Below are 23,189 nucleotides of genomic sequence, written 5' to 3' on the forward strand. Positions count from 1 at the left end.
GAACAGAAAACTCCCAGAGTCACAGTTTATGACCCTGTTGGACATTAACCAGTTTTTTATCTAACCCAGCAATCTACTAAGTTGTGTACAGCTTCAAGCTTCTCAAATGCTCTTTGGACCAGTTTTAATGTCTTACCAGTTCTCTCATAAATTGGAGTTGAATGCAGTCTTTGACATGTGCTCAGTTTATATTTACATGAGTCATGCTTTTAAATTTTCTGAAAATTTTATACTTCTTCAAAAACGGTTTATATTACAGACAACTTCTCTTTCTGGCTTTTGTTTTTTGAAAGCCCGAGCTGCTTCTGAGTTTGTGCAGAAGGGGAAGGAAAACAAGGCAGAAGCCTAGAGTGGAGTTGGGAGATTCCCAAGGCCAGAAGGTGATGGTTCCATGCGCCCTGGAGGTTATGTTGACCCAGGCCTTCTCTCTCACAGAGTCCAGGGAAATGAGCAGGATTCCCTGAGGGGAGTGATGAACTGAGGAGGCTGCATCTGAAGCATGGTGTTCCCAGCCTCCACAAAGATCCGAGTATAGAACAACGGTTCTGATCAAAGTCATTGAATTGAAGGGGCCTTGAAAGGGGACCAGCGTGGGCTAAACATCTGAGGATCCTTGGGGATCTTCACACCACCCTAGAGGCATTAAAATCTCCATTAATGGCTGAGCTCAAATTTCCTGCCAGCCCAGTGGGCCAGAGATGTAGAATCAGATGTAAAGAAAGCAAATTAATGTGACATTGCTCAAGTCCCTGGATAATGGAATGAGATTCCTGCCTTCTCCATTAGCAGAAGAAAGATTTGTCCTATGACTTGAAAGTGTCTGAAAGACCCCAGAACCTTCCCACAAAGGGAGAACAGAGCAGCTAGGAAGGAGGTGTCCCTGGTCCTCTGGGGAACCTGATCAGCCTCTTCAAATCCACCACCAATGCTTGAAAAATAGCTCTCGCCTCCCTGGGGACCAGCAACCCCTCAGATGAAAGGTAGGATCAGTGGAGCGGGCCGTCACAGTAATCACTCTGGGGTGATTTGAGTGTTTCAGGGTATCTCTTGAGCAAAAATACCAACCTAAGCACTTAAACTTCCTCAATCATATCTTTATTCCTTCCAGTCCTGAGATTTTCAGACTTCAGTACACATATTCCTGGGAAAACATGAACCTAAGTGAGTGTATTTAGTGCTTCTCAGGTGTGTTCAGTGAAAATACCTGGATCAGACTCACCTGGGGAACTTGATAAAAACATGTATTCCTGCACCCTGCCCCAGACCTACTGAATCCGTTCACTGGGAATGAGGAAGGGGGCAGGGTATCTGCATTTTTAACAGGGGTCCAGGTCATTCTAATAATCCTCTCAATTCTGAGACCTTCTGGAGTGGAATTGGGGGAAGGGCAACAATCTGGCAATAATCATGTAGGGCAGGAGTCACTGTCCCCAGGGGTCAGACCACAAGCCTCAAGGGTCTACGTGACGCCCACATGGTGTGAAGAGTCTGTGCATATAAGCTGATGTGTATTTTCCATGGAAGAGAGGTCCTAACCCCATCAGGCCTCTCAAGCCTTGCTCTTCAAAACAGCATCCATGTCGGCATCACCCTGCAACTTGTTAGGAATGCTGACTCTCAGGCCCCACCCCAGCACTGTGGACTCAGAATTTGCATTTTAACACAATCTCTTGATGATTCTCTTGCATGTTATTGAAGTTTGACAAGCCCTCGTCTGAGGCGAGTGGGGACACTGAAAGGCTTTGTGTGTTGTAGCAGATGTTCTCTCCGGGCTCTTGCAGTCCGGGAGCCCAAGTCTGCTCCTCTGTGTGGTTCTGTGACTCAGCCAGCCCAGGCCTCCCGCCAGGCAGCCAGGACCATCCCCTGTCCCTATGCTTCAGACTCTCCATCACAAAGGCGAGGTCAGCGTGGGGCTGCCGTGTCTCCCTGGCTCGCCTGCCCAGGCAGCTGGGAGTGGTGCCCATCTGCTCCTGTGGCAGGTTCAGGCGGCTGCAGGGGCGGTCCCCCTTGGAGTGGCAGAGTTGAGAGGTGGTAAGAGAAATGAGTGCAATTGTACCCCACCCCTTTGGTTGCAGGCTGTGTGGGTGAGAGAAAGAAAGGGGATGCTAGGATGGCACCCCATAGCCCTTCCCCTGCAGGCTCCCGCTGAGTTTACTCCTTCTTAAGCTGGTCCTGGCTGCCCTCCCACTGCTCAGCACTCGCCCACACCATCCTTCCTCTTCAAAGACGCCTGCCAGAAGACTCTTACTTTGCTCCAATATGTGGTTGGCCAGGGGCCAGGGTCTGGCTGCCGACAGACTGACTAACCACTTAGCCAGCGATGGCGTCCCCCTCCAGGAGCAGCAGCTGACCTCGCCTCTCCACCCTGTGGGCATGGCATGGGCTGCCCTTGGCCATGGCCTTCAAAGACTTGGCTCCATTCTCTGTGTCACCACCTTCCTACCTGCTTGCTCCCTTCCTCTTCTTTCTTTATTCTTCTCTAATTCCTTCTGCTATTATTTCTCCCTATCCCCCTTCAATCCATTGTCGTCATGTACACATGGATATGCTTCAGTATCGCCCAGAGCTACCTCCTCCACCCCACATACCTTTCTAGCCACTGCCCTAGTTTTCTCCCTGCCAGCAGTAAAACGTCTTAGAACAATAGTCCTTATGTATTATTTCTCACTCCTCCTTTCCAGTTGTTATTTCCTCACTGCAACTTGCCTTCAGTCCACACTGCTTCACCCAAACTGCTCTTACAAAGGACCCCATGCCCACCACGATATAAATCCAGTAGTCACTTCAGTCTTTCCATCCTACTTCTCAGCAGAATTTGATACAGTGTCACTCCCTCAGTCCTTGTCTCCCCTTACATCCCAGACTGTTTTCTTCCCAGCTCCTTCTTGGCGGCTTGAGCCAGCTTCCTCTTCTATTTGACCCATAAATGTGTCATTCTGTCTGCACGCCCCTCCAGGCCCTCTTTTCTTTTTTTTTCTTTGCATTCTTTTTGTTTGTTTGGTTTTTGTTTTTAATTTAGGGCCCAAATGATTCCATTATAGAAAAGTAAAATCTTTTTTTTTTTTTTTTTTTCTAGAGCATCTTGGTGTGGGCTGAGATTCCTCCCTAAAGAACAAGCAAGCATAAATCTTAATTTCTAACCATAATAAGCACCTCTAAGGAAAAATTTTATTTGAGAGAGAGCCCAGTAAAGCACCTAATTCATAGCGATGTATACTGGGGACGGGGGTGGGGGGGGAAAGCCTCGCTGAGAAAGCTGACACCTGAAGGATGAATGGAAATTGGGCAGGTGCAAAACAAAACAAAACAAACCCCCCAAATCAGCAAAGACTAATGCTGATAACATCTACATCCCTACCTCCGACCCACACTTCTCTGTGCTCTGTTTCTTCTGTCTATTTCCATGGGTTCTAGCTCAGGTAAGTCAAACTTATTACATCCACTTCAGAAGTTTGGATTTCTTCACATGTATTTGTTTTCTTCCAGACTTCCCCTCTTTGAGTAAATGGCTTCATTTTCCACTTGTTGCTTAAGCCGAAACCTGAGAGTTCTTATTGACCCCTCACTTTACCTCACTCCTTAAATCCATCCCAGTGACAAGACCTGTTATTTCTACCACTAAAATATATTCAAGAAGCCGTCCCCTCACTCCGCTGTCACCAGCCTGGTTTGGGTCACCGTCTTCTGTCACCTGGATGACTGCAGTAGCCTCTCAACTGCTCTCCTAACCAACCACGCCCCATCCATTCTCCATGCTCCTGAACAGCCCAGGTGCCCATCTGCATAGGGATACAGTCTGCATCTTCTAGCTGTGTCTTGAGTGTAACTCACAGCCTCGGGCCCATTCCACCCAAAGAGGAGTATTATTCATATAACAGTCAAAATATAGTCAAGGGAGTCAATTCAAGTAGGAGTGGGAATCAGTACTTTAATAATCTTCGGAAGCAAAAATGGGAATTGAAGTCGTTAATAAGAGCAAAGGCAATAGCTACTGGGATCCATTTATAACCACATGACTCTTTTCAAGGTCCACTCTGCTTCAGAGTTTTAACTTAAATCCTAAGAAGCAATAAGTACTAATTCTGTTTATGTTACACATTATGGAACCAAATAAGAAGAACAGGCAATTCTGGTTTCAGAGTTCCCTCAGTCTTCCTACCCTGCTTAACTGACAGTGAAATGTACAGACAAGACTAATCTAACACCCTGATGTCTAGAACACAAGCAAGTATGGTAGGATTGGAAAGGTCAGAAGTATTCTGTGAGTTCTAAAGGAAATAGAAGATCTGATCAGATGATTATCAGCTCTCTTACTCCTCCTCCAAGGAACTGAGTTGAAACATTTTTTGAAGTGTGTTTTTTAAATTAGTTTTACATTCCTGAAAGTTTGAAGTATCGGAAAGAATTGAACTAGACAGATTTTAAACATTCACATGTTGATGGGTCAATATGGTTTCACCTTTGACCATTTAGTGGCAGGAGGTGCATTTATGTTCTGTCCTTCTAAAAATTAAGAAAGTTGTTTTTCTTTTTTTTTCTTTTATTGAGGTATAGTCGACTCACAATATCGTGTTAAAGGCATACAGCACAGCGATTTAGGTATACATACTCATACACACATGTATAGTCTTACCCAGACTCTTTCCCCTTATAGGTTATTATAAAATATTGAGTATAATTCCCAACATTTATATGTATAATATGTATATTATATTATATATGTATATGTTAGTCCCAACCTCCTAATTTAACCTTCTCTTACCCCCTTTTCCCTTAAGTGAGCATAAATTTATTATCTATGTCTGTGAGTCTCATTCTGCTTTGGAAATAAGTTCATTTATATATCTATATAGATATATATAGGGAGATAGATAGAGATATATATAGATTCTACCTATAAACGATATCACATGGTATTTGTCTTTTTCTGTCTGACTCATTTCACTTGGTATGATAATCTCTAGGTCCATCCATGTTTCTGTGAATGGCATTATTTCATTCTTTTTTTATGACTGAATAGTATTTTATATATATATATATATATATATACACACATAATACATATATACATGTACACACACACACACATATTCATATATATATATATGACACATTTTCTTTATCCAGTCCTCTGTTGATGGACATTTAGGTTGTTTCCACGTCTTAACTATTGTAAATAGTGCTGCAGTGAACATTGGGGTTCATGTATCTTTTGGAATTCGTGTTTTCTCCATATATACGCCAGAAAGTTGAGTTTTCTAAAAACATTAGTTAAATTCCTAATTGTTAGAATAGTACCCGCTACAATTAAAATGTAGTACCCACAGTTTTCAGTTTTCATCCACTTTAGGGAAACAGTGGGTAATGAAAACCAATTTCAAAGGAAGAAAGAATAACAAGGAAGTCCCATTCAAAATGGAGCCAACTCATCTGGAATTGAGTTGGTTTCATTTTGGGTAGGCAGCTCTCCCAAATGCTTTCCTGCCATCTCCATTTGTATTCCCTAACTACAGTGGGGGCTGGAAAGTGAGGAAAAGGGGTCACTGTGCCCACAGGCTGAACACTGGAATAAGCTTTACCACTAAGTTAGAAAAAGGAAACCCCTCAGGATTCACATGCTGAGAAAACTACCAGGTAAACTACCACTGTTGATCTTTTACACAAACAGTCGAAGTGTTATTTCCCAAGGCTATTTCACTTTATATATATATATGTGTATATATATATATATTTGAATATATATATATTTGAAATGATGAGGTACCAGGAATACTGCTCAGATGCCAAATTCATTAGCCAATAAGTCTGAGATTGGTTAAAAAAAAAAAAAAAAAAAAAAAAAGTCCTGCTGTTTTCTCCTGTATATGCCCTGTCCCAGTAGATGACTCACTCAGATTCATACTGGGCCCAATCATAGAGAAGGCAATCAGTGGCTAAAAGTGACTAAGCACTTTAGTAAATTAGCATTCTGGTTTCTCAAATGGTGGGTCGGATTATATTTTCACATCTTCGGACCCACCTCACTATGGCACAGCCTTATCCAAACTCCCCCCAGAGAGAGTACAAGGTAGACACAAGAACCTCTTTGCCCTGAAGAGGACTTTGAGACACTAATTGTTTATGGAGATGAATGGTTACAGTCACTGGGATCTTGAAACTGGAATGCAGCTTATGAAATAGAGCATTATTATTCCAAAACCCACTCTCTGCAGAGGAAGTGGAACTTCTCCAGCCGGTTGGTGAGCTTCTCAGTTGTTTACCTCTGGGCTTCATTTTCAAAGGGAGCTTATTTCCTAGGCCTTACCAGCCACAGGGAAAGAAATTAAGAGTCTAGGTTACAAAGAGGTATTTGATTTCAGGCACCACCTGGTTTCCCAGGATGTCAATGTTCACCAGAGCTCATAGAGGCTGCTTGGGCTGTTCCTGTCCCAGGTCTGAGCTTCGTGGCCCTGTTTCAAGGCAAGCCTCCCCATGGGCCTCAGGAAGCTTATGTCGCTCGTATCAAACATCTTGCTCTGTCTGATGAACCAGAGACCAGTCCCAACCAGACCAGTTGGGAAGGGGGCCAGGGTTGATTCTCACACACTTTTGGGAACCCTGAACCCAACCCGTCCCACTCAGGGCAAGTTGTCCATCTAATCAAGGAATTTAGGGGTCTCTTCTTTTTAATTCTGTTTTATGTAGAGGTCCTAATCCTAAAGTCCAGGACTTGGAGAAAGGCCTTCCTTCTCCTTCAGATCCTCTTTCGCCGAAACCAGCTCAGCAGGATGGGGCTGAAGAACGGGTGCTGCAGAACTTAAGGAAAAAACGGTTAACATAAAACAAGACACAGAGACATTTATCTTAAGTAAAGGTGGGAACTGGGGGACTCAAGGTCTCAGGGACCAAGAGCCCTGCCTCAAGAAACCACACTGCTTTTATTGTGCTCTTGAGGGTTAGGTCAGGTGAAAAGGTGCAGGATATAGGGTTTTTTTTTTTATTATTTTATAAGTTCTTTTATTATTTTAAAAGTCACTTAGCTGGTAGATGGTTAAACTTTTACTCTAAACTTTAGGCATTTAAGAATCATTAGCATTTGAGTTAGCTATCTGTGCATAGCATTTCAGAGAATCCTCACTGTGCTTCCGCAAAAGGCATGCCTATTTGCAGCAACCCTGTGTGCCTAGGTTTGCACCTTGGTTCTCTTTGCTAATGCATATTCTGCTAACGACCACTCATAAACCACTTGGCTGTGAGGTTCCTCTTTCTCTTATTCTTTAGAGGACATATCATGCTTGTACAAATGGTGTTCCAATCTGCACAGGTCCTGCGTGCCTAGACCAATGTATTATGTCCTCATTCAGCTGATCTCGCGAATAACCCATGCCTTTAGGTCTTTGTTCTTAAGCTTAAGTCATTTACCATCCCTGTGACTGTTTCTCAAGCAGGAAGACGGGACAAAGTAAGGAAGGACAAGATGGAGTTTTCAGCAAAGAGGCTAAGAAAATACTATAAAAACATTTCTCGCAACACTCTTTGAGAAAAACTCCAGAGATCGCTTGGATGTTCCTTCCAGCTCCTGAACCAAGCGGGCAGGCTATTTCCGGTTACTGCCCTCACTGTGAGCAGGTATGTAGGTACCCTTTTCATGACAGTACTTGCAGTTAAATACAGGTATCCTGTTCAAACAGGAAATTTACATTTTTCACATTCTTTAGCTAGAGCTAAAGAGGATGCTACAGAAATAGCAGTGTAGATTAGGAATTTGTAGAATGTGAATGTTCTTCACACTTCTCCCTCTGTTGGAAACAATGGTACCTTCTCCATCCTCTTTATCTCAAGCTCCAAAAGGGCTAGAACATGGCATGGTTCTTACAGGACCAGCCTTTTGTGTTGTAACAGACCAGCTTTCAAATCTCCAGGCCACCCCTTCATTTCAAGGATAGGGCTTGAGGAGGACTAATCGACAGAAGAAGAGGAGAACTAGGAAGGCCTGGTATCTGGAATGACAAGAAAAGTGACAGGGTCTGCTGCAAGGAGGATGGGTAAGACAGGTATATGGACAGGTTAAACAGGTGCATGGACAGGATCACAAAGGAGTGGAGTTTTCCAGGAACTTGACTGTGAGGGAGAAGGATCGTGGCAGGCAGGCTGGGGAGAGAGAGTTTTATTTTAAGAAAGAAGAGACTTGACTGTGTTTCTAGGCTGCAGGGAAGGGACCAGAAGTGGGGAGAAGAACCTAAAAGAGGGAGAGCAAAGGTGCAGGAGAGATTAGGGGTCAGTGATGGGCTAGGAGAAAAGAGTAGAGATGAGCATATGAACTCGGAGCATATGAACTCGGAGAAGAGGGGTGATGAAGCTAAAAGAATAAAGGGTGGGTGTGATTTTTTAGAGAAACAGAGAGATGATAAATAGATTATGATATAGATAGATGGCAGGTAGAACAGGTCTGAGTTGCTAAAGTGGAGTAGGCTTGAAATTTTTGGATAGGATGTTGTCCAATACTCTTCTAGAAAGTTAATCTTTTTCTGGAAGAAAATGGAGATGAGCATACCCCTTAGAAGGCTAAGGTAATGGTCTAGCTCAGAGTGCCTGCTGCAGTTTCCCTCCTGTGCCCATGGCAATCATCATTAATGGTCAATCACACTCTTTCCTGCTAAGCTCAAAACCCTTTTCAATGTAGGGCTCCAGTAGCCACCACAAATTAATTGGAATTGGCCTGTGAGATGGGAATTGCTTTCAGTTCTGGCCCAAATGAAACGTAATAAGCATGGGCCAGATTTTTAGCAGCAGGGATGAAGCAATAGCAACATGGAGAAGACTCTTCTTTAAGGAGGACAGGACATCTCACAGCCCAGCCTCACTGACTTACAGCACCCTGAGAGCCAAGGGTGGTTCTAGGGATGACCCTAGAATTGCCCTGGTGATACCCTATGGCCAGTTTGTACTGAAGCCCCAGAGCTCACCTGGACTGCCCCTCACTGCCCCAGGTAGAAATCCCTAGTCAGATAGCCTCGGCTGCCTTCCAGAGGTGGACAGTGAGGCAAAACCCAGGTAGCATGACTCAGTGACCTTCCATATTGGGGATAGATGAGTGTTTCTGGCCCGGGTTTGGTAGTTAATTCTCTTGAGTCACTGTGGGTCATAATATCCTAAAAGACAGACCCAGCCTAAGGCTTTAAGACAAACAGAAGCTGCTTTGGGGCCATCTCTGAGAAACACCTTTCACTTCATCTACTCCGTTTTCCCTTTGGATGAGTAGTTTCGGCTGCAGGAAGCCTCACTTCCTTCCTCTCTGCTGGAACTCCTTGATTTTAGGCCTTTGTCTTCTTTAATCCTTGCAAAACTGACCTGTGATTATACAATATGACTGAGACTATTGAATATCTTTAAGCCCAGTGGTGGTAATAGATCAGATATTCATGTTAGAGTTAGCAGTGTTAATTCCAGACTTCATCACAACTTCCCTTAGACTGTTATTAATATTGAAAAGAGTAAGTCATCTATGTGCCATCCTAGTCTCCACTTGTTTAGGGCTTTTAAAATTGTTACCTAATGAAATGGCTTCAATGTGAAGACTTCTGAGACTGTTTTTTTGGGGTTTTTTTTTTTGCCGTTTGTCTCTTTGTGCATGTTTGTTTCTGCTTTGGCACTTAGCAGAAGAGCCAAGAACTGGAGAGAGAGGTAAACCCCCTGCGAGTTCAGTGATCCAAAAGGGATTAGGTTTGTTTGTTTTTTTTTTTTTTTTTTTTTTAGTCTTTTTGTCTTTTTTGTTGTTGTTGTTGTTGCTATTTCTTGGGCCGCTTCTGCGGCATATGGAGGTTCCCAGGCTAGGGGTTGAATCGGAGCTGTAGCCACCGGCCTACGCCAGAGCCACAGCAACGCGGGATCCGAGCCGCGTCTGCAACCTACACCACAGCTCACGGCAACGCCGGATCGTTAACCCACTGAACAAGGGCAGGGACCGAACCCGCGACCTCATGGTTCCTAGTCGGATTCGTTAACCACTGCGCCACGACGGGAACTCCAGTTTTTTTTTTTTTTTGAAGTGGGGGTTCTTTACCTGTATTATTATAACTTCATGATAACTCTATGTTGTAAATATTATTTTAAAAAAATTTATGTTATTGATGTGTAGTAGATTTACACTGTTGGGTTAATTTCTGCTGAACAGCAAAGTGATCCAGTTGTATAGATATTTATCCATTTCCATTATGGTTTATCATAGAATATTGAATATAATTCCCTGTGCTGTACAGTAAGACGTTGTTTATCCATTCTATATATAATAAATTGCACCTGCTAATCCCAAACTCCCATTCCATTCCCCCCTCCACTCCTTCTCCCCCTTGACAACCACAAGTCTGTTCCCTATGTCTGTGAATTTTTTTGTTTTATAGATAAGTTTATTTATGTCATATTTTAGATTCCACTTTTAAGTGATATCATTTTGTATTTGTCTTTCTTTTTCTGACTTACTTCACTTAGTGTGATAATCTCCAAGTCCATCCATGTTGCTGCAAATGGCATTTCATTCTTTTTTATGGCCGAGTAATATTCCACTGTACATACCACATCTTCTTTATCCATTCCTCTGCTGATGGACATTTAGGTTGTTTCCATGTCTTGGCTATTGTAAATAGTGCTGTTATGAAAATAGGAGTGCATATATCTTTTGTATTGGAGTTTTCTTCAGATGTATGCCCAGGAGTGGGATTGCTGGGTACTACGGCAACTCAATTATTAGTTTTCTAAGGAACTTCCATACTGTTTTCCATAGTGGCTACACCAATTTACATTCCCAGCAATAGTGTAGGAGGGTTTCTTTTTCTCCAGCATTTGTTATTTGTAGACTTTTTGATGATGGCCATTCTGTCTATTGTGAGGTGATATCTCATTGTAGTTTTGATCTACATTTATCTAATAATTAGTGATAATGAGCATCTTTTCATATGCTTATTGTCCATCTGTATGCCTTCTTTGGAGAAATGCAAAAGGGACTAGGATTTAACCAAAACATACCAATGTATAGAACCAAAGTTTTATATCAAAAGAGTTACAAAGGAAAGCACAACACAGAGAATGTTTGTGTGTGTGTGTGTGTGTGTGTGTGTTCAATGTGTAACATAAGTACAGGAGAAGAGAGGACGAGAGTGCAAAATGGCCTTGTGTGGACAGGTAGAGGAGTGACTTGACAGACCTGTGACCAGACACACACCTAGCAGATTTGAAGCCTGAAAGTAACACATGCTCCCTGTTACCCATCACCTAGTATTTCCTTAAGGCTGAGCTGTATTAGCATCCAGTCCCTCCCATATTTTTCTGTGTCCTCTCCTAACCTAACTAGTAAAATATTAAGTTTTCCTGAGTAAGTGACAGAATCTCTTTAGGTCCAGCTTCTTTGGGCTAGGACCAAATATTTAACATTACAGATAGTAGTAGGAATCCTGTAATGAATTTAAAAACAAATTAACATTCAAGATATATGCCATAGTACCTAAGGCTGTAGGCAATTCCAGACAGGGCTCTAAGGGCTAGGGGTATACTTCTGGTCCTTCTCTCCTAGCTTGGCAGAAGTATCTTTCCTTAACTAATAACATTAATTTAGCACAAGTTGATAAATAGGAAATATACATGGATTAAATTTAGTAAATTTACAAGCCTTAGTTTACAGATTAGTTAGGAAGGAACATTAATATACCCTGCTGTATATATATAGACTGACTGTTCCCCGCCCCCCACCCCAATTTATGTGTTGAAACCAGATCCTCAGTCTGATGATATTTGGTGGTGATGGTCTTTGGGAGGTGATTAGGTCTTATGGGCGGAGCCCTCATGAAGGGGATTAGTATGCTTATTAAAAGAGGCCCCCAGGAGTCCTGTCATCATGGCTCAGCAGAAACAAATCCAACTAGTATCCATGAGGATGCGGGTTAAATCCCTGGCTTCCCTCAGTGGGTCAGGGATCCGGCGTTGCTGTGAGCCATGCTGTGGGTTGCAAATGTGGCTTGGATCCCACGTTGTTGTGGCTGTGGTGTAGACTGGCAGCTGTAGCTCCAATTGGACCCCTAGCCTGGGAATGTCTTTATGCCATGGGTACAGCCCTAAACAGCAAAAAAAAAAAAAAAAAAAAAAAAAAAAAAAGAGAGAGAGAGAGACCCCAAAGAGATCCCATGCCCCTTCTGCCATGGACACAGTGAGTAGATGGCCATCGAGGAAGCAGACTTTCACCAGATACCAAATGTGCTGGTACCTTGATCTTGGACTTTCCAGCCCTCCAAACTTGTGAGAAATACATTTTCTGTTGCTTTTAAGCCACCCAGTCTATGGGTTCTGTTATAATGGCCTGAATGAACCAAAACAGCACCTCTCTAAATCTATCCACAGGTTCTAAAGAGCATGTAAGTTGTGCTAGAAGGAAATAGCGTGAGATCCAGAGAAAGAAGAAAAGATTTTGAGGAAAACTGATTCTAAATACAAAGCAATGAATTGTTGTAGTTTTTAAAATAGCTTTGGAGTTTTTAATTATAAAACTAGTAACTTTATACTAAGAAATACAGGTTAGAAAAAAAGTTTATATTCCCAACTGTCCCACCACAGAAGTAACTGTTGGGCATTGCCCTGAAGCCCAGGCCCCATATTTTTCCGCCCCTTCCCCTTCCTTTCTACCATTCTGGTCTGACCTACTTCACACCTACAAAGCATCCTCAGCAGATTTCATTTCTCAAAATGTTTTTATTGCTAAAGCAATTTTTAAAACTACTCTTAAACACCAGGGCCAGGTAAGTCTCCCTGAATCCTGATTTCCTTGCATCACTCTCCTTCCGCTCAGCCTCCAATGGCAACCTTTTCAGCTTGGCCATTCGGGGCCCCTGCTTCTGGCCCAATCTATCTTTGCACCCTGGTTTCCCATCAACCCCCTACAAGACCCTGTTTCTAGAACAGATGTGTGTGGTTCTACTTCCAATCTTTTGCTTGCATCTTTCTGCCCATTATGGGTCCAAATTTTCTCTTTAAATATTTTCATTCAAACTCTATTTCCTGAGTTTGTCTAGCTTTATTGGCTTATGAATCACAGCAATAGCAGCTCCATACATTGCCCCACCTGAGTGTTGCAAGATCTCTGAGGCCCCTCAAAGTCACACCCAGAAATTCCACCCCAGGCATTGTTTGATGTGTACTCACAAGACTCCACAAACACATGGCCACGTTCTTCCTTTCCTGCTCCAGCCACCCTTATGTCCCATGTTTACTCTTCCAGCCAAGGCCACCACTCTTGTAGTTGCCCTCCTTAAAAACTATAATGTCTTTTCTCCTCATGAGCCCAAGACTCAATTCTTAGGGTGCCAGCACTGTGTCCCCTGGAGTCTTCAAGGCACAGAAGCTAGGCCAGCCTCCACCTCCTGGACTTCGGGGGACACTATTCACAGCCCTGTGATTCAGATGCTTCCTGAAAGCAGCTCCTTGGGCATCTGGCCTCTTTCCACAGGCTCAGACCAGAGTCCTTCCTACTCTTCTGTCCCTGACCCCTCGCAGAGGCATCCTTGACAGTTTACTCATGCAAGTTCACATCTGAGAGCTGTCTGCCTGCCTATATTTGGATGTACTCAGATGTACTTGGATATATTCTGGTCTTACTGGTAAAGAGAGTTTAGGTTCAAACCAGGAATCCCACTACATTTCTTTTAAGACTCTTAGACTCAGAACTAACCTTTATCAAACTGCTAAAGTAAACTTTCTTCCATGGTTATTCTTCCTGGAATTTTTTGTTTTGTATAACTTCTTCTGTCTTGTTTTACTTTGCCTTGTCTTTTATCCTCTGCTATCTTAAGGTACAAATAATGGCGTTAAACCTCTCTAAAATTAAAGAAGCAACTGGTATATGACTGCCTACTAAATACCAGGTATGGTTACAAATGCAAAGCAGCAAAAATCATGGTCCATGCATCACTGTTGAGGAAATCCATAAACATGAAATACTGATGCTTTCTAATTATTCAAACTATGACTATGTTCTCAAGGATTGATAGAGTCATGGGAGATGAGCCTAGAAAGCAACACACTTTTTTTGACCATACCCATAGCATGCAGAAGTTCCCAGGCCAGAGATCAAACCCATACCACAGCAGTGACCTGAGCCATAACAGTGACAATGCCAGATCCTTAACCCACTGAGTTACCAGGGAACTCCTCAACATACTTGAAGTGGGAAAGGCTTGAGGTTATTTTGGGAATCAATTCATTGTCCACTCCTATACTCATAATGCCAGGAGATGGAAAGCCTAAAGCTGGTTTTCATGGTGAGAAACCCTCCCTCTTCAAGAATGATCAAATGTGAGGTTTTGAAAATACCCCTTATAATTACAGACTATACTATTAAAGGCATGCCAAATTAACCATTTGACTCCATGGCATGGTTATATCCTATAATGACAAGTTAATGGATTCCATATAATAAAAAACAAAAGGGACCATTAGACTTCTAGTAAAGTCAACACTGTAGCTCTTTGCTGGCCGCAGATCCCCTGTTAAGCTGGCCTCAAAAGCAAATGTATGGAGAAACTCTGAGGTTTAATGGGTTTCACAGATGAGGTTCAAAGGTAGCTTTCTCATCAATTTAGAATTAGGCAATGGAGGCTCAAATAGAGCTCACATGTTGACCTCAGGTTGCTCAGGAAATGAGACATCCAAAAGCTGACCCCCTGTTCCCTGTGTCTCAGCTGATTCTACTTCCTCTCTGAACTGTGATCATCAGTGTCTAAATCTGTCCAACTCAGTTTTGAAGAGGAAGTTCCAATCACTCCTCCCCCACACTTCTGCATGTAGAACCCAACAGGAGTTCAAGGGGCTGGGGAGCTGGCAGAAACACGGCAGAAACACAGCAGAAAGGGGCAGAAGCAGTGCTCCTGGACAGGCACTGAGAATAGAGAGTTACGAATGACCAGGGGAAGGAGGAAATGCAGGCCAACTTTGGCGAGTGGGATTATTCAAGGGCTTCCAGTTGTGGGAAGCAGAATGGAGGGATCCATGCACCAGTGCCAGGTGGAGCAGGGTTATTCTGGGATATCTGATTCAAAGTAGGTGGAAAGAGGGGTCAGGATTCAAGACCTAAACTGTGAGGGTTGAAGGACTCTATGCTCCACATAACTATCCAGAGCTTGTTGGCGATCTTTACTGTGCATATGAATCACCTGGAATCTGGCTAAAAATGCAGATTCGGATTCAGTAAGTCTGGGGCTCTGTATTTCTAATGAGCTTTCAGGTGACACCGTGCTGCTGAATTCATGCACCACACTTGGAATACAGGGTCTGCAGTATGAGGCAAGGTGCCTCCCCACTTTTCTCCTAACCATCATGGGCGCAAGAGGAATGGGGAGGCCTGGAAATTGAGCAATAACACCACTATTGCCCAACAACACTGATGGCAGACGCAGCAGCCCAGAGGCTAGGAGCGGTCAGAGCCCTCTCATTAATTCCAAGGCAGGGGCTGAGCACCTGGCTGCTGGCTGAGACTCAGAGCACAAAGAGCTTGAATCAATGGGCATAAGAAAATGATCAAATTAGAAACAAAGATGGGTTATATTTGGTGAATCAAAAGGAAAGGCTTAAAATCTTTGTCCCTTTTTAACATCTCATATAAATGATCTGCATCACTCCCATTGTGGTCAGTGCTCTGACTGAGTTCCCTCTGCAGAATGGAAGTTGTCAAAAGTAAATTGAATAGGGGTTTCCATGTGTCAGCAGGTTAAGAATCCAGCGTTGGTACCAGTGGCCCAAGTAACTGCTGTGGCATGGGTTTGATCCCTAGCCCAGGAACTTCAGCATGCTGCAAGTGTGGTTAAATAAATAAATAAATAAAAAGTACATTGAACAAACAGTGACCCAAGCAGAGTGTGAGGTTTATGGGTTTTGGATCTCTCATGCTAGCCCTCTAGGAAAATGCAAAGGAAAGATTTCTTCCAGAGCCACTTTCCTGGGCTCTAAATTGGATGTCATGATGGTTAGTTTAATGTGTGAATAGCACCCAGTTGACATTAGGTAATTATTCTTGATACTCTGTGTGGGCCTCATCCGATCACTTGAAACACCTTAAGAGCAAAACCAAGATTTCTCTGAAGTAGAAATTCCACCCATTAAATGCAGCTTCAGCTTCTGTCAGAGAGTTTCTAGCCTGTCGGTCTGCCCTACAGATTGTAGACTTTCCAGTCCGCACAATCATGGAAGCTAATTGCTTTAAGTAAATCTTGCTCTTTATTCATTTTATCCTCATTATATACAGATTCTGTATTTGTGAATTTTCCTTCCTGTTAAAACTTACAATAACCCCCAAATTAATACTGTGTTGCGTCCACAGTCTCTCACGGACTTGGGCAGAATGGTGAAAAATTTAAGTCACCTAATGCACGTTTCCAACTGAGGTTGAAGTCGGGGACTCTCTGCCTCTTTTTTTTTTTTTTTTTTGTCTTTCTGTCTTTTCTATTGCCATACCTGAGGCATGTGGGGGTTCCAGGCAAGGGGTGTAATCGGAGCCGTAGCCACTGGCCTATGCCAGAGCCACAGCAACACCAGATCCGAGCCACATCTGCAACCTACACCACAGCTCACGGCAACACCGGATCCTTAACCCACTGAGCAAGGCCAGGGATCAAACCCAAAATCTCATCATTCCTGGTTGGATTCGTTAACCACTGAGCCATGACGGGAACTCCTCTGCCTTCTTGTTTAGCTCTTAAACTGTAAACAAGTGTCCTTTATGTGATCTGTGTAGTGCTGTGATTTTCATATTTTTGTGCTTTTTGTTGGTGATTTTGCTGTTTACAATGGCTCCTAAGCATAGTGCTGAAATGCCTTCTAGTGTTCCTAACCCTGGAAGGCTGTGACTTGCCTTGTGAGAAAATATGTGTTAGATAAGCTTCATTTAGGTGTGAGTTACGGTGCTGTAGCTGTGAGTTCAGTGTTAATAAATCAATAGTGCATACTAAGTAAGGTGTCTTTAAACATAAATACAGACAAAACAAGATTATATTTTCATTGGTTGATGAAAATGTTGTGACCAAAGGCTTGCAAGAACCTAACCCTGTATTTCTTGTAGGAGTAATGGCTCAGTATTTGCTAATTCAAAGTTTGTGTCAACTGTATGGAACACAGCCACTGTGAGCAATGAGAATTGACTCTGTGTGTGTGTGTGTGTGTGTGTGTGTATGTGTGTGTGTGTGTGTGTGTGTGTGTGTGTGTTTTTATACCCTACTGGTTCTGTTTCTCTGGAGGTGTAAAACTACCCTTTCCTCTAGGCCCGACTGTGCATAGCACAGACACCACTTGGGTCTTCTGTCCTTTCTGTGTTCAGGTCTCTGACAATATTCTACTGAGACAGGAATGTGCTCCATGTATAAACCATCTAGTGAATGTTAATAGTCCCTTTTTAAAAGCAAAGTTTTTCTCCTACTGGTTCATACTCAGGGGCACAAGATATACACAAGCCCTGTAATTTGGATGTTATTCCATTTCCCTGATAAAGTAAGAAGAAGGCTAGATTAGGTAATAACTGGAATGCATTTCAGCATTTTTAATGCAATTTGGATGATGAGCCCCAAATTACTTTTCCTATATAAACCAATCAAGTGTATTCCAGCTTGAGTGACTTTACCAAAAATAAACTTCTTTATGAATGTATAAAAAGATAATTAGACTGTCTCCAAGACATTGGGCCTATTCCCCAAAGCGGAGAGAAGCCACTATGTCTCGGAGTGATGTGAAGACACCAATTTAACAATCTACTGCCTTTCCTCTCCCCACCCCGGTGGTCAGTTGTAGTCTTCTCAGAGGCTGTGGTTGTGAGTCTAGCTTGCCCAGTCTGCAGCTGCAGGCTCCATTGCTAATTTTAAATTTGTCATCTTTCATATTGTGCTGTCTGGCACTAGGGCACTGGCAAAGAAGAATCATGTCTTAGGTCAAATCCTACCCTGCTCCTGGAACTCCACCTAAGCTCATATCCTCTGTGGGATGGGTCAGCAGGGCCACCTCTGGATATCATGCACATCCCCCCCATGCCCACTGACACTGAGTGAGGCTTGAAAAGGCTTATAAGTAACTGTCTTTATCCTTCAAGAACATGTCACAGCTAAGACTAAGCACCATGCATCAGCTTCCATTGACCCTGAAACAAAACACTGTTTGGAAAAAGCCTCTTTCATGCACAGCTTTAAGGAAATCAAAACACCATTCACTCCTCAGACCATCCAGACCATTCAGGCGTCAAAAAGCGTGCAAGGTAAATGGAGGAAGAAGAGAGCATAATACAGTGCAAATTTTTTTTTTTTTTTGTATTCAAAAATGTCTCGGAGTTCCTGTTGTGGCACAGTGGTTAACGAATCTGACTAGGAACCATGAGGTTGCAGGTTCGATCCCTGGCCTTGCTCAGTGGGTTAAGGATCTGGCATTGCCATGAGCTGTGGTGTAGGTTGCAGATGCAGCTCAGATCCCATGTTGCTGTGGCTCTGGCATAGGCCAGTGGCAACAGCTCTGATTTGACCCCTAGCCTGGGAACCTCCATATGCCCCAAAAAGACAAAAGACAAAAAAAAAGTCTCTCTTTTAATATTTAGCAGTTTCCATGATGTGATAGTATTCTGAGCTGTTAAATGGTAGGATGGGAGCTGCCTTGTCCTGTGACCTTAAATTGATACACTAAATAAGAATGATATACTAAATAAAATTAAAATGAGTGTCACCCTTCCACCAAATAAAAAAATTGTAGAAATATGTGTAGTAAACAAATTGAGTCAAATAATTTTGACCAGAAAAAATGTCTAAGTGTCTAATTAGGACTAACTCTTATAAAGTTTGGCTTATAGGGCCCATCTCTCCCTGTGGCTCTTTGTCCCACATTTACACATCCTACTGGTCACCTTTCCCCACACCAAATGTCAGGTGCTCCTCCCCCTGCGCTCAGCTAGTCAGTCTTTTCAAAAGAATTCAATTAAGTCAGTGGTTGGAAACTACAGCCCCCGGGGAAAATGAAAGCCCACCTCCTGTTTTTGTAAATGAAATTTTATAGACCCAGCCATGCCCATTCCTTACTTACCATCAATGGGAAGCCTCCACCTTACAATGACTGAGTTGAGTAGCTACAACAGAGACATTATGGCCCACAAAGCCTAAGCTATTTACCATCTGATCCTTTATAGAAAAAGTCTGCTGACCCTGGACCCCGGAATCAAGTCCTGCACACTAAGGTATTACAGTGTTAATGTGTTACTGCTGGATTTTAATAGGAGATAACTTCTTAAAGAAAGTAATGACTAATAGGATTTCAGTCATTGGCCGTGGGATACTCAGGAAATATCTGGGATGAGGGGAATTTCTTAAGTTATTACTACCTATCCCACCTATTCACCAACCCAGTTGTGGGATCACCTACTGAGGATTTTGGTAAAGGGTTACCATGGTTTGAAGAAAGACTCAAAAGAGAGGTTGATCTGAAAGTAGTTTGGGACCGCTGCAGCTGGCCTTCTGAAACAGAAAACACATAACCCAAGAGGTTGGAATTTATCTTTGTCTGACTCAAATGTTTATTATTACTAATAAACTAACAAAAATTTTGAGGTCCATTCAGAGAGAGTCAGAATCCCGGCTTTGGTTGCCCCCTCATCTTTGGCCTTTTTACTTTTCACAGATACCAAACTTCACAAAGATAAATCTTTTTATGGCATATAGAAGATTTTCCCTCTGAAGTTCCTGTGAGCACTGTTATTTATAGTGCTATGAATAGTAAAGCACTATAAAGAAGCTCCCGCCAGAAAGTAACACCAGCAAGCTCATGGTGCAGTCTTACTTCTGGACTTGGTTCTCACCAGCATTATTAGGTAGACTTCGCAAGACTTTGAAGTGGCTGCTATACAAAATGGCAAGAAGAACATTTGGCAAAGGAGTGATGATCACTCCTAATATTCGTATTTGTTCAAGATATTACCTCCCAAAATGTTCTCCAAAACATTCTTTTGTTTTATCCTCAAGACAATCCGTTGACGTGAAAATCGTCATCTCCTTTTTATAGGTAAGGAAAAAAAGGATTTGAAGGTTAAATGACTCACTTTAGATCAAACAGCTATCGGAGGTGGATTCAGACAAAAAATTCAGATCTTCATAATCCTCTCAAGGTGGGGGTTTATTCTCTGAGCCCACGATATAGGGAACCTGGGGCCTCATCAAGAGCCGTTTGGGAGCTCCCATTGTGGTTCAGCGGGTTAAGAACCCGACATAGTGACCATGAGGATGCGAGTTTGGTCCCTGGCCTTGAACCGACAGCACTAATGGCCTGAACCCAGCCAAAACCCAGGCTGGGACTTGAACCCACGGTTTTAAATTCAAGTTACTCACCCTGGGTCTGGACTCACTAAGGTTTGGGTTCTTAATGCCTCCACTCAGAAGGAATTCAGTGAGAGACAAAGTAATAGATAAGAAACAGATTTATTAGGATTGGACGCTTGTAAAAAATGCAAGCGGGCAGGCAAGGAAGCTCTGCCCAAGGATCTGGTGGGCCACAGTTTTATCATCCAAGGGGAGTGAGGGTTGGAAAGGCCCACCTCTTCCTTTCCAGGAGTGGTAGCTCCTCCTTAGCATCCTGTAAGATGTGTATTCAAATCAGCTGAAGGGCGGTCTTCAAACTCCAGCCCTTGGTCTGAATCTGAGTGCAGGCCTCATCCCATCCCCAACCCAATGACCTGAGGCAATTCTCACACCTCCACTAGTTAAGCAAGCCTGCCTTTTCTAGAACTTACAGTGGTCTCCCAGCATCCCCCTGGTTTCTCTCTTTATCTATGATCCTCTACTGGGACTCCTACAACCACCTGTGCCTACTTTAGCCCTATCAGCCTTGCTCAGTGGGTTAAGGATCTCACATTGCCACAAGCTGCAGTGGCTTAGGTCTCAGATGCAGCTTGAATCCTGCATTATGGTGGCTGTGTTGTAGGCCAGCACCTACGGCTCCAACTCGAACCCTAGCCCGGGAACGTCCATATGCCACAGGTGCAGCCATAAAAATAAAAAAAAAAATTTTAATTAAAAAAAAAGAGCAGTTAGACTAGTGCAGTCATTCATGGAACTCTTGAAGGTCAATTTGTCACTTTTTAGGTACAAGAGTGGCAAGTGGCGGCCTAAAGAGTTATAGTATATAGGCTTCAGGTGTGCCCACGAGCTTCCCAAGTTGAGGATCAGGATGTCATTGCACATGGCTCCTGGATCCTCCTGGGATGATGCTTACATAGCACTAGCACTTTAGGGGGGCTTTGTGCAAACTAGAAAACTGCAGATCAATTACACAAAGGTGTTCCTTTTCCCAGCTGACCCAGTGCTGGGTCAGGGCTCGGCTCAGCAAGCTGCTGAGATCCAGCATCTGCTCCAGTCCTTTGTCCAGACAAGGCATCTTTGTTCAGGCACAGCTGGTACAGTTGTCCTGGGCCCACCCAGTTCAGAGAGCTCTCTTCACCAAGAAGGAATATTTCTCAAAAGAAGGATAGCCTTATGGAGAAGCACTGAATCTATATGGGACCATAAACAGTACATAGTTTTTACCATGAAGGTGAGAGTTAGAGTCTAAACTCAGGATGGTTTAGATAGTGATGACAGTCTTTCTAGGCTGGAGAACTGGAATTGGTCTCAGTCCAGCTCATCTCCCTTCCACCTGGTCCTCCCTCTTAGCTAAGACCCTTTCTGTATCCCACTCAAGCCCATTTCTCCCATTAATCCAAGTGCTGCCACATTGAATGGAGATATCCTTCAACTGGAAGGAATATACAGCTAGCAGAAAGTTGGTATTATTCCTTTTGAGTGGATGGATGGCCACCCTCTTCAGCTTGTCTCTGTCCCTCCATGACAGGCAACCCTGCTTGTCTAGGACATCTCCTCCAAGACTACACATTTCCAAGAGACCCAATGCCTTCAGAACATGCTGGGTCTCTTCCAGTTCCTTCTCCAGATATTCTTGGGAGTCCTTATCATTCTGCCGGCCACTAGGCAAAGTCCAACTGAGCTCGTTAATCATATTACAGTCAACTTTCTTGCTCAGAGATCAAAGCAGCAAGAGTGCACAATCCTCTTTTGAATTGTGTTTTCATAAGGTTTGAAGGAAGAATGGATTCAAGAGCAAAATGACAGCTCCAACTAACCCTGGGAAAGACCAGAAAGGCCAACTCAGGGAGCAGCTACTAAGAAAAGAGGAGGAGAGTGAGCTGGGAGCTACTCTTTCTCATGTGCCACAACCAGGGAGCATGGAGAACAAGACCAGAAGGCAAGGCTTAGAAATGGATCCTCAGACTAAAAGGTTCAATTTACACGGAACATATTCAACTGAAAGGTTTCCTGGCTTGCATTTATACAATGTGCCAAAGGGGGCGCTGAAATCATTTCTACTCTTGTTTTGATAACTACTAGCATCATGGTCCACATAAAAATGGTTGAGCAAGTGAGTATGTTTCAACAACTTCCCAGCACCTTTTCTACACCCTTCCCTTTAAAGCTCTGTGTTCTTCTATATTCAGATGATTTGGATTTTCAGTATTTAAGGTATAGTTATCCTTTTCATGACATAATGGTACATGGTGCAGATAGTGGCTCTTCATCCCTCACTACCAACTTTTGACATATAATGAAGTATCTAGACACCTTTGATATTCTACTGTTTTCAGGTGTGTATCCTACTTTAAGTTAGATTATACCTTTGTGGTATTTACCTGCATCTGTTCAGCCAAGATTATATAGGTAAAATATAGCCAAAGTATGTTTTCTGATGACGTGTTTGTTAAAACAGTTTATAAGAGGGTTATTGTTTTGTAAAGTTGTTTTACAAAAAAGAGCCTTTTGATATTATGTATAAACAGGCTAGAGTCACCCATGGGAGAGTAAACGCTACTCCCCTTCCTGTGGTGATAGTAGGTGCCATAATAATTGTGCTAAAACTGTAGGACAGACGAGCCAGTAGTGTTCTAATCCAGCAGTTACAGACTATATTAGAAAACACTGGGAAGTCACTGACTGGCATAGGGTCAAAATGCAGAATAGAGAGTTTTGGCAAAGTTGCTGCTTTATAACCAACCAAAGATAAACTGGAATTTATTGATGTGTTATTGCACATCACAAAACCCTAAGTAGGCAAAATAGATAAATATGCGATTCTAAAAAATATTGACACTAACTGGCTGTCTTAGTTGAGGC

The 23,189-nt window shown here is 43.0% G+C and overlaps 1 long non-coding RNA gene across 3 annotated transcripts in view; it reads left to right on the forward strand.

Moving 5' to 3' along the window:
• The window catches only part of LOC146404767 (uncharacterized), a 166,730-nt gene that overhangs the window by 135,126 nt on the left and 8,415 nt on the right, over positions 1 to 23,189 (forward strand). Inside the window, exons 5-10 of one of the 3 annotated variants that reach the window (XR_014841811.1) lie at positions 3,077 to 3,771; positions 6,685 to 6,853; positions 7,428 to 7,608; positions 19,166 to 19,213; positions 19,654 to 20,034; positions 22,097 to 22,440. This is a non-coding gene — a long non-coding RNA (uncharacterized LOC146404767). The remainder of the gene's footprint in view (positions 1 to 3,076; positions 3,772 to 6,684; positions 6,854 to 7,427; positions 7,609 to 19,165; positions 19,214 to 19,653; positions 20,035 to 22,096; positions 22,441 to 23,189) is intronic. The other 2 variants (XR_014841812.1, XR_014841813.1) reach the window with 2 other exon arrangements.

The sequence above is a fragment of the Sus scrofa genome, chromosome 3 (assembly GCF_054392235.1).
Source record: "Sus scrofa isolate SSC_HxYL_T2T_F1_AM1 chromosome 3, Sscrofa_HxYL_maternal_Yorkshire_Landrace_v2.0, whole genome shotgun sequence".
In the NCBI taxonomy this organism is placed as follows: Eukaryota; Metazoa; Chordata; class Mammalia; order Artiodactyla; family Suidae; genus Sus; species Sus scrofa.